Below are 19,115 nucleotides of genomic sequence, written 5' to 3'. Positions count from 1 at the left end.
TTGAACTCTGGGCCTTGAACGCCGAACCTGACCTTTGAACTCTGGGCCTTGAACTCAGAACCTGACTTTTGAACTTAGGGCCTGACCTTTGAACTCTGGGCCTTGAACTCACAGCCTGACCTTTGAACTCAGGGCCTTGACCTCAGGACCTGACCTTTGAACTCTGGGCATTGAGCTCAGGACCTGACCTTTGAACTCAGGCGCTTGAGTTCAGGATCTGGGCCTGGAACTTCTGCATATGCAAATGCAACACACAGCCACCCGCAGTGCATTGTGGGAAAAGCTCTTCAGGCCCCGCCCACGGAGATGGGCAGGCAGGGCGTTCTCGCATCCACGGGGCATTGTGGGAAGTGAGCTCCCAGGCACCATCGCGCGCAGGTGGGAGAGCGCAGCGGAAACTCACCCTCAGTGAAACGTGGGCCGCGAGCTCTAGGGTTCCCCACGTCGCAGCCCTGCAGGCATCAGACCCAGATGGACGCTGAGCATTGTGGGAAATAAGCTCTCCATGGCTACCTTGTGGTGATCTGTGCGCTGAGCGTCGAAGGAGACGCAGCTCGGGCGCTGATTGGTCGAGAGGAGGTTGATGGACGGCAGGAGAGGTCAAGAAGAGCCGTGGGGAGGCGGGGAGAAGCGCTGGGAGGCAGCTCGGGCGGTGATTGGTCGAGAGGAGGTTGACTGACAGCAGGAGAAAGGGAGGAGCGCAGCAGGGAGGCGGGGAGAAGTGCTGGGAGGCATTGCGGACGTTTATGGGTCGAGAGGAGGTTGATTGACGGCAGGAGGAACCAATGCGCGCAGCAGAGGGAGGCGGGAGGCCTCAGGACGCACAGGGGAGGGCTCAGGGACGCAGCGCGCGCTCTCATTGGCCCACAGGGGCCTGACGGACAGCAGGGAGAACCAATGAGCGCAGGAAGGGCAGCAGCAGGAAAGGGGGGCGGGCTCAGGGACGCAGCCCGCGCTCTCATTGGTCCAAAAGGTCTGAAGGACAGCTGGGAACACCAATGCGCGCAGCAGGGAGAGGCCTGGGCCTTGAACTCAGGACCTGACCTTGGAACTCTGAGCCTGAACTCTAAACTCACGGCCTGAACTTTGAAATCAGGGCCTTGAACTCAGGACCTGAACTCTGAACCTAGATCTTTGAACTCAGGACCTGACCTTTGAACTCTGGGCCTTGATCTCAGGACCTGACCTTTGAACTTAGGGCCTGGAACTCAGAACCTGGCCTTTGAACTCAGGACTTGACCTTTGAACCCAGGATCTTGAACTTAGGACCTGAACTTTGAACTCAGGTCCTGACCTTTGAAGTCTGGGCCTTGAACTCAGGACCTGAACTCTGAACTCATTGCCTTGAACTCAGTCCTGAACCTTGACCTTAAGCCTAGGGTTGAACTCAGGGCCTGACCTTTGAACTCTGCTCCCGAACTTTGAACTTAGGGCCTGACCTTTGAACTCTGGGCCTTGAACTCAGGAGATGAACTTTGAACTCAGAGCCTTCAACTCAGAACCTGACCTTTCAACTCAGGACCTGACCTTTGAACCCAGGACCTTGAACTCAGGACCTGAACTTTGAACTCAGGGCCTTGATCTCACAGCCTGACCTTTGAACTCAGGTCTTAAAACTCAGGACCTGAACTTTGAACTCAGATCCTTGAACTCAGGACCTGACCTTTGAACTCTGGGCCTGGAACTTTGAACTCAGGGCCTTGAACTCAGGACATGACCTTTGAACTCTTGGCCTTGAACTCAGTACCTGAACTTTGAACTCTGGACTTTGAATTCAGAACCTGAACTTTGAACTCATTGCCTTGAACTCAGGACCTGACCTTTAACTCAGGGCCTTGAACTTAGAGCCTGACCTTTAAACTCTGGGCCTTGAACTCAGGTCCTGAACTTTGAACTCAGGGCCTGGAACTCAGGTCCTGAACTTTGAACTCAGGGCCTTGAACTCAGGACCTGACCTTTCAAGTCAGGAGCTGAGCTCTGGGCCTTGAACTCAGAACCTGACCTTTGAACTCAGGCGCTTGAGTTCAGGATCTGGGCCTGGAACGTCTGCATATGCAAATGCAACACACAGCCACCCGCAGTGCATTGTGGGAAAAGCTCTTCAGGCCCCGCCCACGGAGATGGGCAGGCAGGGCGTTCTCGCGTCCGCTGGGCATTGTGGGAAGTGAGCTCCCAGGCACCGTCGCGCGCAGGTGGGAGAGCGCAGCGGAAACTCACCCTCAGTGAAACGTGGGCCGCGAGCTCTAGGGTTCCCCACGTCGCAGCCCTGCAGGCATCAGACCCAGATGGACGCTGAGCATTGTGGGAAACTAAGCTCTCCATGGCTACCTTGTGGTGATCTGTGCGCTGAGCGTCGAAGGAGACGCAGCTCGGGCGCTGATTGGTTGAGAGGAGGTTGATGGACAGCAGGAGAGGTCAAGAAGAGCCGTGGGGAGGCGGGGAGAAGCGCTGGGCGGCAGCTCGGGCGGTGATTGGTCGAGAGGAGGTTGACTGACAGCAGGAGAAAGGAAGGAGCGCAGCGGGGAGGCGGGGAGAAGCGCTGGGAGCATTGTAGACGTTTATGGGTCGAGAGGAGGTTGATTGACAGCAGGAGGAACCAATGCGCGCAGCAGAGGGAGGCGCGAGGCCTCGGGACGCACAGGGGAGGGCTCAGGGACGCAGCGCGTGCTCTCATTGGCCCACAGGGGCCTGACGGACAGCAGGGAGAATCAATGAGCGCAGGAAGGGCAGCAGCAGGAAGGGGGGCGGGCTCAGGGACGCAGCCCGAGCTCTCATTGGCCCAGAGGGGCCTGAAGGACAGCTGGGAACAGTAATGCGAGCAGCAGGGAGAGGCCTGGGCCTTGAACTCAGGACCTGACCTTGGAACTCTGGGCCTGAACTTTGAACTCAGGGCCTGAACTTTGAACTTAGGGCCTTGAACTCAGGATCTGACCTTTGAACTCAGGCGCTTGATTTCAGGATCTGGGCCTGCAACTTCTGCATATGCAAATGCAACACAGAGCCACCCGCAGTGCATTGTGGGAAAAGCTCTTCAGGCCCCGCCCACGGAGATGGGCAGGCAGGGCGTTCTCGCATCCGCGGGGCCTTGTGGGAAGTGAGCTCCCAGGCACCATCGCACGCAGGCGGGAGAGCGCAGCGGAAACTCACCCTCAGTGAAACGTGGGCCGCGAGCTCTAGGGTGCCGCCCCGTGCAGCTGTGTGGCCGTCAGACCCTGCTGTGTGCTGGGCATGGTGGGAAAAATAACCTTTCAATTGCTAACCTGTGCTAATGTGTGTGCTAGGTATTGTGGGAAGGTTTTCTCTGTATTGTCCTCTTTTGCATATGCAAATGTGGCACACAGCCACCCACAGAGGATTGTGGGAAAAGTTCTTCAGGTTTGAATTCAGGACTTAGCTTTTGAACTCCAGGACTTGTACTTAGGGTTTGAACTTTGAACTCTAGGCTTTGAACTGACCTTTGAACTCAGGGTCCTGAAGTTTGGACCTGACCTTTCAACTCAGGACCTGGAGTCTAAGCATCTGGACCTGGAGCTTCTGCATATGCAAATTAGTACGCAGCTGCCAGCAGGGCATTGTGGGAATGGTTCTTCACTCTCACCACGTGGAGATGGCCGGGCATGGCCTCCCAGCATCCAATTCTGGGCATTGTGGGAAATGAGCTCGCAGGCACCATCGCGTGCAGGTGGGAGAGCGCAGCGGAAACTCACCCTCAGTGAAACGTGGGCCGCGAGCTCTAGGGTGCCGCCCCGTGCAGCTGTGTGGCCGTCAGACCCTGCTGTGCGCTGGGAATGGTGGGAACAATAAGCTCTCCAATGCTAACCTGTGGTAATGTGTGTGCGCTGAGGATTGTGGGAAGGGTTGACTCTGCATCCTCCTCTTTTGCATATGCGGATATGGCACACAGCCACCCACAGAGGATTGTGGGAAAAGCTTTTCAGGTTTAAATTCAGGGCCTGGCCTTTGAACTCAAAGAGTGGAATTTGAGATTTAAACTTTGAACTCAGGGCCTTGAACTCAGGACCTGACCTTGGAACTCATCGACTTGAGTTCAGGACCTGGGCCTGGAACTCCTGCATATGCAAATGCCGCACACAGCCGCCAGAATGGCATCATGGGACGGTTCTTCCATCGCACCCGATGGAGAGGCGCAGGCGCGGCCTCCCAGCATCCATGGCGACTCCATGGGGGAATTCCCTGAGCGTGCTCAGTTCCCAGCGTGCACCAGGGGCAGCAGAGGGAACCAATGACCGCAGCAGACAGAGGCAGGCGGGCTCAGGGACGCAGCACGAGTTCTCATTGGCTCAGAGGGGCCTGATAGACACCAAGGAGAACCAATGAGCGCAGCAGGGAGAGGCAGGCGGGCTCAGGGACGCAGCGCGAGCTCTCATTGGCCCACAGGGGCCTGAAGGACACCAGAGGTAACCAATGAGCGCAGCAGAGAGAGGAAGGAGGGCTCAGGGATGCAGCGCGAGCTCTCATTGGCCCAGAGGAGCCTGATAGACAGCAGGGAGAACCACTGAGCGCAGGAGGGGCAGCAGCAGGAAAGGGGGGCGGGCTCAGGGACGCAGCCCGCGCTCTCATTGGTCCAAAAGGTCTGAAGGACAGCTGGGAACACCAATGCGCGCAGCAGGGGGAGGCCTGGGCCTTGAACTCAGGACCTGAGCCTTGACCTTAAGCCTAAGGTTGAACTCAGGGCCTGACCTTGGAACTCTGGGCCTTGAATTCAGGACCTGACCTTTGAACTTAGGGCCTGAAACTCAGAGCCTGACCTTTGAACTCAGGACCTGACCTTTGAACCCAGGAACTTGAACTCAAGATCTGAATTTTGAACTCATTGCCTTCAACTCAGAACCTGACCTTTCAACTCAGGACCTGACCTTTGAACCCAGGACCTTGAACTCAGGAACTGATCTTTGAACTCAGGGCCTTGAACTCAGGACCTGACCTTTGAACTCTGGGCCTTGAACTGAGAACCTGACCTTTGAACTTAGGGCCTGACCTTTGAACTCAGGGCCTTGAACTCACAGCCTGACCTTTGAAATCTGGGCCTTGAACTCACGACTTGAACTTTGAACTCAGGACCTGAGCCTTCACCTTAAGCCTAGGATTGAACTCAGGGCCTGAACTTTGAACTCAGGACCTGAACTTTGAACTCAGGGCCTAAACGCTGAACTCAGGGCCTTGAACTCAGGACCTGACCTTTGAACTCTGGGCCTTGAACTCACTTGACCTTTGAACTCAGGAGCTGAGATCTGGACCTTAAACTCAGAACCTGACCTTTGAACCCAGGGACTTGAACTCAAGACCTGAACTTTGAACTCTGGTCCTTGAACTCAGGAGATGATCTATGAACTCTGGGCCTTGAACTCAGGACCTGAACTTTGAACCTAGATCTTTGAACTCAGGACCTGACCTTTGAACTCTGGGCCTTGAACTCAGGACCTGACCTTTGAACTTAGGGCCTGAACTTTGAACTCAGGGCCTTGAACTCAGGACCTGAACTTTGAACTCAGGGCCTTGAACTCAGGTCCTGACCTTTGAACTCTGGGCCTTGAACTCAGAACCTGACTTTTGAACTTAGGGCCTGAACTTTGAACTCATTGCCTGGAACTCAGAACCTGGCCTTTCAACTTAGGGCCTGACCTTTTAACTCAGGGCTTTGAACTCAGAACCAGACCTTTCACCTCAGGACCTGACCTTTGAACTCTGGGCCTGGAACTCAGGACCTGAACTTTGAACTCAGGGCCTAAACTTTGAACTCAGGGCCTTGAACTCAGGACCTGACCTTTGAACTCTGGGCCTTGAACTCAGGACCTGACCTTTGAACCCAGGACCTTGAACTCAGGACCTAACCTTTAACTCTGGGCCTTGAACTCAGGACTTGAACTTTGAACTCAGGGCCTTGAACTCAGAACCTGACCTTTGAACTCTGCGCCTTGAACTCAGAACCTGACTTTTGAATTTAGAGCCTGACCTTTGAACTCAGAGCTTTGAACTCAGAACCTGGCCTTTGAACTTAGGGCCTTGAACTCAGGACATGACCTTTAACTCAGGGCCTTGAACTTAGAGCCTGACCTTTGAACTCTGGGCCTTGAACTCAGGTCCTGAACTTTGAACTCAGGGCCTTGAACTCAGGACCTGACCTTTGAACTCAGGGCCTTGAACTCAGGACCTGACCTTTCAAGTCAGGAGCTGAGCTCTGGGCCTTGAACTCAGAACCTGACCTTTGAACTCAGGCACTTGAGTTCAGGGTCTTGGCCTGGAACTTCTGCATATGCAAATGCAACACACAGCCACCCGCAGTGCATTGTGGGAAAAGCTCTTCAGGCCCCGCCCACGGAGATGGGCAGGCAGGGCGTTCTCGCGTCCACGGGGCATTGTGGGAAGTGAGCTCCCAGGCACCATCGCGCGCAGGTGGGAGAGCGCAGCGGAAACTCACCCTCAGTGAAACGTGGGCCGCGAGCTCTAGGGTTCCCCACGTCGCAGCCCTGCAGGCATCAGACCCAGATGGACGCTGAGCATTGTGGGAAATAAGCTCTCCATGGCTACCTTGTGGTGATCTGTGCGCTGAGCATCGAAGGAGACGCAGCTCGCGCGCTGATTGGTCGAGAGAAGGTTGATGGACAGCAGGAGAGGTCAATAAGAGCCGTGGGGAGGCGGGGAGAAGCCCTGGAAGGCAGCTGGGGCGGTGATTGGTCGAGAGGAGGTTGACTGACAGCAGGAGAAAGGAAGGAGTGCAGCAGGGAGGCGGGGGTTAGCCCTGGGAGCATTGTAGACGTTTATGGGTCGAGAGGAGGTTGATTGACAGCAGGAGGAACCAATGCGCGCAGCAGAGGGAGGCGGGAGGCCTCAGGACGCACAGGGGAGGGCTCAGGGACGCAGCGCGCGCTCTCATTGGCCCAGAGGAGCCTGATACACAGCAGGGAGAACCAATGAGCGCAGCAGGGGAGGCAGGAGGGCTCAGAGACGCATCGCGAGTTCTCATTGGCCCAGAGGAGCCTGATAGACAGCAGGGAGAACCAATGAGCGCAGCAGGGGAGGCAGGAGGCCTCAGGACGCACAGGGGAGGGCCCAGGGACGTAGCACGAGTTCTCATTGGTCCACAGGAGCCTGATAGACAGCAAGAAGAACCAATGAGCGCCGCAGGGAGAGGAAGGAGGGCTCAGGGACGCAGCGCGCGCTCTCATTGGCCCACAGGGGCCTGATAGACAGCAGGGAGAACCAATGAGCGCAGGAAGGGCAGCAGGAGGAAAGGGGGGCGGGCTCAGGGACTCAGCACGCGCTCTCATTGGTCCAAAAGGTCGGAAGGACAGCTGGGAACACCAATTCGCGCAGCAGGGAGAGGCCTGGGCCTTGAACTCAGGACCTGAGCCTTGACCTTAGGCCTAGGGTTGAAATCAGGGCCTGAACTTTGAACTCAGGACGTGACCTTTGAACCCAGGACCTTGAACTCAGGACCTGACCTTTGAACTCATTGCCTTGAATTCAGGACCTGACCTTTGAACTCAGGGCTTTGAACTCAGGAGCTGAACTCTGAACTCTGGGCCTTGAACTCAGAACCTGACCTTGGAACTTAGGGCATTACCTTTGAACTCTGGGCCTTGAACTCAGGACCTGAACTTTGAACTCAGGGCCTTGAATTTAGGATCTGACCTTTGAACTCTGGGCCTTGAACTCAGAACCTGAACTTTGAACTCTGGGCCTTGAACTCAGGAGATGAACTTTGAGCTCATTGCCTTGAACTCAGGATCTGGCCTTTGAATTCAGGACCTGACCTTTGAACTCATTGCCTTGAACTCATGACCTGACCTTTGAACTCTGGGCCTTGAACTCAGGACCTGACTTTTGAACTTAGGGCCTGAACTTTGAACTCTGGGCCTTGAACGCCGAACCTGACCTTTGAACTCTGGGCCTTGAACTCAGAACCTGACTTTTGAACTTAGGGCCTGACCTTTGAACTCTGGGCCTTGAACTCACGACCAGCACTTTGAACTCAGGGCCTTGGACTCAGGACCTGACCTTTGAACTCTGGGCCTTGAACTCAGGACCTGACCTTTGAACTCTGGGCATTGAACTCCGAAACTGACCTTTGAACTCTGGGCCTTGAACTCAGGACCTGACCTTTGAAGTCAGGACCTTGTCTTCAGGACCTGACCTTTGAACTCAGGCCCTTGAGTTCAGGATCTGGGCCTGGAAATTCTGCATATGCAAATATAGCACACAGCCACCCGCAGGGCATTGTGGGAAAAGCTCTTCAGGCCCCGCCCACGGAGATGGGCAGGCAGGGCGTTCTCGCGTCCGCGGGGCATTGTGGGAAGTGAGCTCCCAGGCACCATCGCGCGCAGGTGGGAGAGCGCAGCGGAAACTCACCCTCAGTGAAACGTGGGCCGCGAGCTCTAGGGTTCCACCCGTCGCAGCCATGCAGGCATCAGACCCAGATGGACGCTGAGCATTGTGGGAAACTAAGCTCTCCATGGCTACCCTGTGGTGATCTGTGCGCTGAGCATCGAAGGAAACGCAGCTCGGGCGCTGATTGGTCGAGAGGAGGTTGATGGACAGCAGGAGAGGTCAATAAGAGCTGTGGGGAGGCGGGGAGGAGCGCTGGGAGGCAGCTCGGGCGGTGATTGGTCGAGAGGAGGTTGACTGACAGCAGGAGAAAGGAAGGTGCGCAGCGGGGAGGCGGGGAGAAGCGATGGGAGGCATTGCGGACGTTTATGGGTCGAGAGGAGGTTGATTGACAGCAGGAGGAACCAATGCGCGCAGCAGAGGGAGGCGGGAGGCCTCAGGACGCACAGGGGAGGGCTCAGGGACGCAGCACGAGTTCTCATTGGTCCCAGGAGCCTGATAGACAGCAGGGAGAACCAATGAGCGCAGCAGGGAGAGGAAGGAGGCCTCAGGGACGCAACGCGAGCTCTCATTGGCCCACAGGGGCCTGATAGACAGCCGAGATAAGCAATGAGCGCTGGAAGGGCAGCAGCAGGAAAGGGGGGCGGGCTCAGGGACGCAGCCCGCGCTCTCATTGGTCCAAAAGGTCTGAAGGACAGCTGGGAACACCAATGCGCGCAGCAGGGAGAGGCCTGGGCCTGGAACTCAGGACCTGAGCCTTGACCTTAAGCCTAGGGTTGAAATCAGGGCCTGAACTTTGAACTCAGGACCTCACCTTTGAACCCAGGACCTTGAACTCAGGACCTGACCTTTGAACTCATTGCCTTGAATTCAGGACCTGACCTTTGAACTCAGGGCTTTGAACTCAGGAGCTGAACTCTGAACTCTGGGCCTTGAACTCAGAACCTGACCTTGGAACTTAGGGCATTACCTTTGAACTCTGGGCCTTGAACTCAGGACCTGAACTTTGAACTCAGGGCCTTGAATTTAGGATCTGACCTTTGAACTCTGGGCCTTGAACTCAGAACCTGAACTTTGAACTCTGGGCCTTGAACTCAGGAGATGAACTTTGAGCTCATTGCCTTGAACTCAGGATCTGACCTTCGAATTCAGGACCTGACCTTTGAACTCTGGGCCTTGAACTCATGACCTGACCTTTGAACTCTGGGCCTTGAACTCAGGACCTGAACTTTGAACTCAGCGCCTTCAACTCAGAACCTGACGTTTCAACTCAGGACCTGACCTTTGAACCCAGGACCTTGAACTCAGGACCTGAACTTTGAACTCTGGGCCTTGAACTCACGACCTGAACTTTGAACTCAGGGCCTTGAATTCACAGCCTGACCTTTGAACTCAGGGCTTAAAACTCAGGACCTGAACTTTGAACTCAGAACCTTGAACTCAGGACCTGACCTTTGAACTCTGGGCATTGAGCTCAGGACCTGACCTTTGAACTCAGGCGCTTGAGTTCAGGATCTGGGCCTGGAACTTCTGCATATGCAAATGCAACACACAGCCACCCGCAGTGCATTGTGGGAAAAGCTCTTCAGGCCCCGCCCACGGAGATGGGCAGGCAGGGCGTTCTCGCATCCACGGGGCATTGTGGGAAGTGAGCTCCCAGGCACCATCGCGCGCAGGTGGGAGAGCGCAGCGGAAACTCACCCTCAGTGAAACGTGGGCCGCGAGCTCTAGGGTTCCCCACGTCGCAGCCCTGCAGGCATCAGACCCAGATGGACGCTGAGCATTGTGGGAAATAAGCTCTCCATGGCTACCTTGTGGTGATCTGTGCGCTGAGCGTCGAAGGAGACGCAGCTCGGGCGCTGATTGGTCGAGAGGAGGTTGATGGACGGCAGGAGAGGTCAAGAAGAGCCGTGGGGAGGCGGGGAGAAGCGCTGGGAGGCAGCTCGGGCGGTGATTGGTCGAGAGGAGGTTGACTGACAGCAGGAGAAAGGGAGGAGCGCAGCAGGGAGGCGGGGAGAAGTGCTGGGAGGCATTGCGGACGTTTATGGGTCGAGAGGAGGTTGATTGACGGCAGGAGGAACCAATGCGCGCAGCAGAGGGAGGCGGGAGGCCTCAGGACGCACAGGGGAGGGCTCAGGGACGCAGCGCGCGCTCTCATTGGCCCACAGGGGCCTGACGGACAGCAGGGAGAACCAATGAGCGCAGGAAGGGCAGCAGCAGGAAAGGGGGGCGGGCTCAGGGACGCAGCCCGCGCTCTCATTGGTCCAAAAGGTCTGAAGGACAGCTGGGAACACCAATGCGCGCAGCAGGGAGAGGCCTGGGCCTTGAACTCAGGACCTGACCTTGGAACTCTGAGCCTGAACTCTAAACTCACGGCCTGAACTTTGAAATCAGGGCCTTGAACTCAGGACCTGAACTCTGAACCTAGATCTTTGAACTCAGGACCTGACCTTTGAACTCTGGGCCTTGATCTCAGGACCTGACCTTTGAACTTAGGGCCTGGAACTCAGAACCTGGCCTTTGAACTCAGGACTTGACCTTTGAACCCAGGATCTTGAACTTAGGACCTGAACTTTGAACTCAGGTCCTGACCTTTGAAGTCTGGGCCTTGAACTCAGGACCTGAACTCTGAACTCATTGCCTTGAACTCAGTCCTGAACCTTGACCTTAAGCCTAGGGTTGAACTCAGGGCCTGACCTTTGAACTCTGCTCCCGAACTTTGAACTTAGGGCCTGACCTTTGAACTCTGGGCCTTGAACTCAGGAGATGAACTTTGAACTCAGAGCCTTCAACTCAGAACCTGACCTTTCAACTCAGGACCTGACCTTTGAACCCAGGACCTTGAACTCAGGACCTGAACTTTGAACTCAGGGCCTTGATCTCACAGCCTGACCTTTGAACTCAGGTCTTAAAACTCAGGACCTGAACTTTGAACTCAGATCCTTGAACTCAGGACCTGACCTTTGAACTCTGGGCCTGGAACTTTGAACTCAGGGCCTTGAACTCAGGACATGACCTTTGAACTCTTGGCCTTGAACTCAGTACCTGAACTTTGAACTCTGGACTTTGAATTCAGAACCTGAACTTTGAACTCATTGCCTTGAACTCAGGACCTGACCTTTAACTCAGGGCCTTGAACTTAGAGCCTGACCTTTAAACTCTGGGCCTTGAACTCAGGTCCTGAACTTTGAACTCAGGGCCTGGAACTCAGGTCCTGAACTTTGAACTCAGGGCCTTGAACTCAGGACCTGACCTTTCAAGTCAGGAGCTGAGCTCTGGGCCTTGAACTCAGAACCTGACCTTTGAACTCAGGCGCTTGAGTTCAGGATCTGGGCCTGGAACGTCTGCATATGCAAATGCAACACACAGCCACCCGCAGTGCATTGTGGGAAAAGCTCTTCAGGCCCCGCCCACGGAGATGGGCAGGCAGGGCGTTCTCGCGTCCGCTGGGCATTGTGGGAAGTGAGCTCCCAGGCACCGTCGCGCGCAGGTGGGAGAGCGCAGCGGAAACTCACCCTCAGTGAAACGTGGGCCGCGAGCTCTAGGGTTCCCCACGTCGCAGCCCTGCAGGCATCAGACCCAGATGGACGCTGAGCATTGTGGGAAACTAAGCTCTCCATGGCTACCTTGTGGTGATCTGTGCGCTGAGCGTCGAAGGAGACGCAGCTCGGGCGCTGATTGGTTGAGAGGAGGTTGATGGACAGCAGGAGAGGTCAAGAAGAGCCGTGGGGAGGCGGGGAGAAGCGCTGGGCGGCAGCTCGGGCGGTGATTGGTCGAGAGGAGGTTGACTGACAGCAGGAGAAAGGAAGGAGCGCAGCGGGGAGGCGGGGAGAAGCGCTGGGAGCATTGTAGACGTTTATGGGTCGAGAGGAGGTTGATTGACAGCAGGAGGAACCAATGCGCGCAGCAGAGGGAGGCGCGAGGCCTCGGGACGCACAGGGGAGGGCTCAGGGACGCAGCGCGTGCTCTCATTGGCCCACAGGGGCCTGACGGACAGCAGGGAGAATCAATGAGCGCAGGAAGGGCAGCAGCAGGAAGGGGGGCGGGCTCAGGGACGCAGCCCGAGCTCTCATTGGCCCAGAGGGGCCTGAAGGACAGCTGGGAACAGTAATGCGAGCAGCAGGGAGAGGCCTGGGCCTTGAACTCAGGACCTGACCTTGGAACTCTGGGCCTGAACTTTGAACTCAGGGCCTGAACTTTGAACTTAGGGCCTTGAACTCAGGATCTGACCTTTGAACTCAGGCGCTTGATTTCAGGATCTGGGCCTGCAACTTCTGCATATGCAAATGCAACACAGAGCCACCCGCAGTGCATTGTGGGAAAAGCTCTTCAGGCCCCGCCCACGGAGATGGGCAGGCAGGGCGTTCTCGCATCCGCGGGGCCTTGTGGGAAGTGAGCTCCCAGGCACCATCGCACGCAGGCGGGAGAGCGCAGCGGAAACTCACCCTCAGTGAAACGTGGGCCGCGAGCTCTAGGGTGCCGCCCCGTGCAGCTGTGTGGCCGTCAGACCCTGCTGTGCGCTGGGCATGGTGGGAAAAATAACCTTTCAATTGCTAACCTGTGCTAATGTGTGTGCTAGGTATTGTGGGAAGGTTTTCTCTGTATTGTCCTCTTTTGCATATGCAAATGTGGCACACAGCCACCCACAGAGGATTGTGGGAAAAGTTCTTCAGGTTTGAATTCAGGACTTAGCTTTTGAACTCCAGGACTTGTACTTAGGGTTTGAACTTTGAACTCTAGGCTTTGAACTGACCTTTGAACTCAGGGTCCTGAAGTTTGGACCTGACCTTTCAACTCAGGACCTGGAGTCTAAGCATCTGGACCTGGAGCTTCTGCATATGCAAATTAGTACGCAGCTGCCAGCAGGGCATTGTGGGAATGGTTCTTCACTCTCACCACGTGGAGATGGCCGGGCACGGCCTCCCAGCATCCAATTCTGGGCATTGTGGGAAATGAGCTCGCAGGCACCATCGCGTGCAGGTGGGAGAGCGCAGCGGAAACTCACCCTCAGTGAAACGTGGGCCGCGAGCTCTAGGGTGCCGCCCCGTGCAGCTGTGTGGCCGTCAGACCCTGCTGTGCGCTGGGAATGGTGGGAACAATAAGCTCTCCAATGCTAACCTGTGGTAATGTGTGTGCGCTGAGGATTGTGGGAAGGGTTGACTCTGCATCCTCCTCTTTTGCATATGCGGATATGGCACACAGCCACCCACAGAGGATTGTGGGAAAAGCTTTTCAGGTTTAAATTCAGGGCCTGGCCTTTGAACTCAAAGAGTGGAATTTGAGATTTAAACTTTGAACTCAGGGCCTTGAACTCAGGACCTGACCTTGGAACTCATCGACTTGAGTTCAGGACCTGGGCCTGGAACTCCTGCATATGCAAATGCCGCACACAGCCGCCAGAATGGCATCATGGGACGGTTCTTCCATCGCACCCGATGGAGAGGCGCAGGCGCGGCCTCCCAGCATCCATGGCGACTCCATGGGGGAATTCCCTGAGCGTGCTCAGTTCCCAGCGTGCACCAGGGGCAGCAGAGGGAACCAATGACCGCAGCAGACAGAGGCAGGCGGGCTGAGGGACGCAGCACGAGTTCTCATTGGCTCAGAGGGGCCTGATAGACACCAAGGAGAACCAATGAGCGCAGCAGGGAGAGGAAGGAGGCCTCAGGGACGCAGCGCGAGCTGTCATTGGCCCAGAGGAGCCTGATAGACAGCAGGGAGAACCAATGAGCGCAGGAGGGGCAGCAGCAGGAAAGGGGGGCGGGCTCAGGGACGCAGCACGAGCTCTCATTGGCCCAGAGGAGCCTGATAGACAGCAGGGAGAACCAATGAGCGCCGCAGGGAGAGGAAGGAGGCCTCAGGGACGCAGCGCGAGCTCTCATTGGCCCACAGGAGGCTGATAGACAGCAGGGAGAACCAATGAGCGCAGGAGGGGCAGCAGCAGGAAAGGGGGGCGGGCTCAGGGACGCAGCCCGCGCTCTCATTGGTCCAAAAGGTCTGAAGGACAGCTGGGAACACCAATGCGCGCAGCAGGGAGAGGCCTGGGCCTGGAACTCAGGACCTGAGCCTTGACCTTAAGCCTAGGGTTGAAATCAGGGCCTGAACTTTGAACTCAGGACCTGACCTTTGAACCCAGGACCTTGAACCTTAAGGCTAGGGTTGAACTCAGGGCCTTGACCTTAAGGCTAGGGTTGAACTCAAGGTCTGAACTTTGAACTCATTGCCTTGAACTCTGGACCTGACCTTTGAACTCTGGGCCTTGAACTCAGGACCTGATCTTTGAACTCTGGGCCTTGAACTCAGGACCTGACCTTTGAACCCAGGACCTTGAACTCAGGCCTGACCTTTGAACTCATTGCCTTGAATTCAGGACCTGACCTTTGAACTTAGGGCTTTGAACTCAGGAGCTGAACTCTGAACTCTGGGCCTTGAACTCAGAACCTGACCTTGGAACTTAGGGCATTACCTTTGAACTCTGGGCCTTGAACTCAGGACCTGAACTTTGAACTCAGTGCCTTGAATTTAGGATCTGACCTTTGAACTCTGGGCCTTGAACTCAGAACCTGAACTTTGAACTCTGGGCCTTGAACTCAGGAGATGAACTTTGAATTCAGGACCTGACCTTTGAACTCATTGCCTTGAACTCATGACCTGACCTTTGAACTCTGGGCCTTGAACTCAGAACCTGACCTTTGAACTTAGGGCCTGAACTTTGAACTCTGGGCCTTGAACTCAGAACCTGAACTTTGAACTCTGGGCCTTGAACTCAGGAGATGAACTTTGAGCTCATTGCCTTGAACTCAGGATCTGACCTTTGAATTCAGGACCTGACCTTTGAACTCATTGCCTTGAACTCATGACCTGACCTTTGAACTCTGGGCCTTGAGTTCAGGATCTGGGCCTGGAACTTCTGCATATGCAAATGCAACACACAGCCACCCGCAGTGCATGGTGGGAAAAGCTCTTCAGGCCCCGCCCACGGAGATGGGCAGGCAGGGCGTTCTCGCGTCCGCGGGGCATTGTGGGAAGTGAGCTCCCAGGCACCGTCGCGCGCAGGTGGGAGAGCGCAGCGGAAACTCACCCTCAGTGAAACGTGGGCCGCGAGCTCTAGGGTTCCCCACGTCGCAGCCCTGCAGGCATCAGACCCAGATGGACGCTGAGCATTGTGGGAAACTAAGCTCTCCATGGCTACCTTGTGGTGATCTGTGCGCTGAGCATCGAAGGAGACGCAGCTCGGGCGCTGATTGGTCGAGAGGAGGTTGATGGACGGCAGGAGAGGTCAAGAAGAGCCGTGGGGAGGCGGGGAGAAGCGCTGGGAGGCAGCTCAGGCGCTGATTGGTTGAGAGGAGGTCGATGGACGGCAGGAGAAAGGAATGAGCGCAGCAGGGAGGCGGGGAGTAGCGCTGGGAGCATTGTAGACGTTTATGGGTCGAGAGGAGGTTGATTGACAGCAGGAGGAACCAATGCGCGCAGCAGAGGGAGGCGGGAGGCCTCAGGACGCACAGGGGAGGGCTCAGGGACGCAGCGCGCGCTCTCATTGGCCCAGAGGAGCCTGATAGACAGCAGGGAGAACCAATGAGCGCAGGAAGGGCAGCAGCAGGAAAGGGGGGCGGGCTCAGGGACTCAGCCCGCGCTCTCATTGGTCCAAAAGGTCTGAAGGACAGCTGGGAACACCAATGCGCGCAGCAGGGAGAGGCCTGGGCCTTGAACTCAGGACCTGACCTTGGAACTCTGGGTCTGAACTTTGAACTCACGGCCTGAACTTTGAACTCTGGGCCTTGAACTCAGGACCTGAACTTTGAACCTAGATGTTTGAACTCAGGACCTGTCCTTTGAACTCTGGGCCTGGAACTCAGGTCCTGAACTTTGAACTCTGGACCTTGAACTGAGGACCTGACCTGTGAACTCACGGCCTTGAACCCAGGAGATGATCCATGAACTCTGAGCCTTGAACTCAGGACCTGACCTTTGAACTCTGGGCCTTGACCTCAGGACCTGAAGTTTGAACTCAGGGCCTGGAACTCAGAACCTGGCCTTTGAACTCAGGACCTGACCTTTGAACTCTGGGCACTTGAGTTCAGGATCTGGGCCTGGAACTTCTGCATATGCAAATGCAACACACAGCCACCCGCAGTGCATTGTGGGAAAAGCTCTTCAAGCCCCGCCCACGGAGATGGGCAGGCAGGGCGTTCTCGCATCCGCTGGGCATTGTGGGAAGTGAGCTCCCAGGCGCCATCGCGCGCAGGTGGGAGAGCGCAGCGGAAACTCACCCTCAGTGAAACGTGGGACGTGAGGACCTGAACTTTGATCTCTGTTCCTTGAACTAATGACTTGACGTTTGAACCCAAGGCCTGAAAATCAAAGCCTGACCTTTGAACTCAGGACCTTAAACTCAGAACCTTAAACTTACAACCTGACCTTTGAACTCAGGCACTTGAGTTCAGGATGTGGGCCTGCAACTTCTGCATATGCAAATATAGGACACAGCCACCCGCAGTGCATGGTGGGAAAAGCTCTTCAGGCCCCGCCCACGGAGATGGGCAGGCAGGGCGTTCTCGCATCCACGGGGCCTTGTGGGAAGTGAGCTCCCAGGCACCATCGCGCGCAGGTGGGAGAGCGCAGCGGAAACTCACCCTCAGTGAAACGTGGGTCGCGAGCTCTAGGGTTCCCCACGTCGCAGCCCTGCAGGCATCAGACCCAGATGGACGCTGAGCATTGTGGGAAACTAAGCTCTCCATGGCTACCTTGTGGTGATCTGTGCGCTGAGCGTCGAAGGAGACGCAGCTCGGGCGCTGATTGGTTGAGAGAAGGTTGATGGACGGCAGGAGAGGTCAATAAGAGCTGCAGGAAGGCGGGGAGAAGCGCTGGGAGGCAGCTCGGTTGGTGATTGGTCGAGAGGAGGTTGACTGACAGCAGGAGAAAGGAAGGAGCGCAGCAGGGGGGCGGGGAGAAGCGCTGGGAGGCATTGTGGACGTTTATGGTTCGAGAGGAGGTTGATTGACAGCAGGAGGAACCAATGCGCGCAGCAGAGGGAGGCGGGAGGCCTCAGGACGCACAGGGGAAGGCTCAGGGACGCAGCGCGCGCTCTCATTGGCCCAGAGGGGCCTGATGGACAGCAGGGAGATCCAATGAGCGCAGCAGGGAGAGGAAGGAGGTCTTAGGGACGCAGCGCGAGCTCTCATTGGCCCACAGGGGCCAGATAGACAGCCGAGATAAGCAATGAGCGCAGGAAGGACAGCAGCAGGAAAGGGGGGCGGGCTCAGGGACTCAGCGCGAGCTCTCATTGGTCCAAAAGGTCTGAAGGACAGCTGGGAACACCAATGCGCGCAGCAGGGAGAGGCCTGGGCCTTGAACTCAGGACCTGAGCCTTGACCTCTGGGTCTTGAACTCAGGACCTGACCTTGGAACTCTGGGCTTGAACTTTGAACTCAGGGCCTGAACTTTGCACTTAGGGCCTGACCTTTGAACTCTGGGCCTTGAACTCAGGACCTGAACTTTGAACTCAGCGCCTTCAACTCAGAACCTGACCTTTCAACTCAGGACCTGACCTTTGAACCCAGGACCTTGAACTTAGGGCCTGACCTTTGAACTCTGGGCCTTGAACTCATGACCTGAACTTTGAACTCAGGGCCTTGAACTCAGGACCTGACCTTTCAAGTCAGGAGCTGAGCACTGGGCCTTGAACTCAGAACCTGACTTTTGAACTTAGGGCCTGACCTTTGAACTCTGGGCCTTGAACTCATGACCTGAACTTTGAACCTAGATCTTTGAACTCAGGCCCTGAACTTTGAACTTAGTGCCTGAACTTTGAACTCTGGGCCTTGAACTCAGTACCTGAACTTTGAACTCAGAGCCTTGAACTGAGAACCTGACCTGACCTTGGAACTTAGGGCCTGACCTCTCAACTCTGGGCCTTGAACTCAGGACCTGACCTTTGAACTCTGGGCACTTGAGTTCAGGATCTGGGCCTGGAACTTCTGCATATGCAAATGCAACACAGAGCCACCCGCAGTGCATGGTGGGAAAAGCTCTTCAGGCCCCGCCCACGGAGATGGGCAGGCAGGGCGTTCTCGCGTCCGCGGGGCATTGTGGGAAGTGAGCTCCCAGGCACCATCGCGCGCAGGTGGGAGAGCGCAGTGGAAACTCACCCTCAGTGAAACGTGGGCCGCGAGCTCTAGGGTTCCCCACGTCGCAGCCCTGCAGGCATCAGATCCAGATGGACGCTGAGCATTGTGGGAAACTAAGCTCTCCATGGCTACCTTGTGGTGATCTGTGCGCTGAGAGTCGAAGGAGACGCAGCTCGGGCGCTGATTGGTCGAGAGGAGGTTGATGGACGGCAGGAGAGGTCAATAAGAGCCGTGGGGAGGCGGGGAGAAGCGCTGGGAGGCAGCTCGGGCGGTGATTGGTCGAGAGGAGGTTGACTGACAGCAGGAGAAAGGAAGGAGCGCAGCAGGGCGGTGGGGAGTAGCGCTGGGAGGCATGGTGGACGTTTATGGGTCGAGAGGAGGTTGATTGACAGCAGGAGGAACCAATGCGCGCAGCAGAGGCCTCAGGACGCACAGGGGAGGGCTCAGGGACGCAGCGCGCGCTCTCATTGGCCCAGAGGAGCCTGACGGACAGCAGGGAGAACCAATGAGCGCAGGAAGGGCAGCAGCAGGAAAGGGGGCGGGCTCAGGGACGCAGCCCGCGCTCTCATTGGTCCAAAAGGTCTGAAGGACAGCTGGGAACACCAATGCGCGCAGCAGGGAGAGGCCTGGGCCTGGAACTCAGGA

Source organism: Dipodomys spectabilis, unplaced genomic scaffold, assembly GCF_019054845.1.
Source record: "Dipodomys spectabilis isolate Male_0828 unplaced genomic scaffold, ASM1905484v1 ptg000352l, whole genome shotgun sequence".
NCBI lineage: Eukaryota > Metazoa > Chordata > Mammalia > Rodentia > Heteromyidae > Dipodomys > Dipodomys spectabilis.
Note: the sequence above shows the minus strand (reverse complement) of the source record.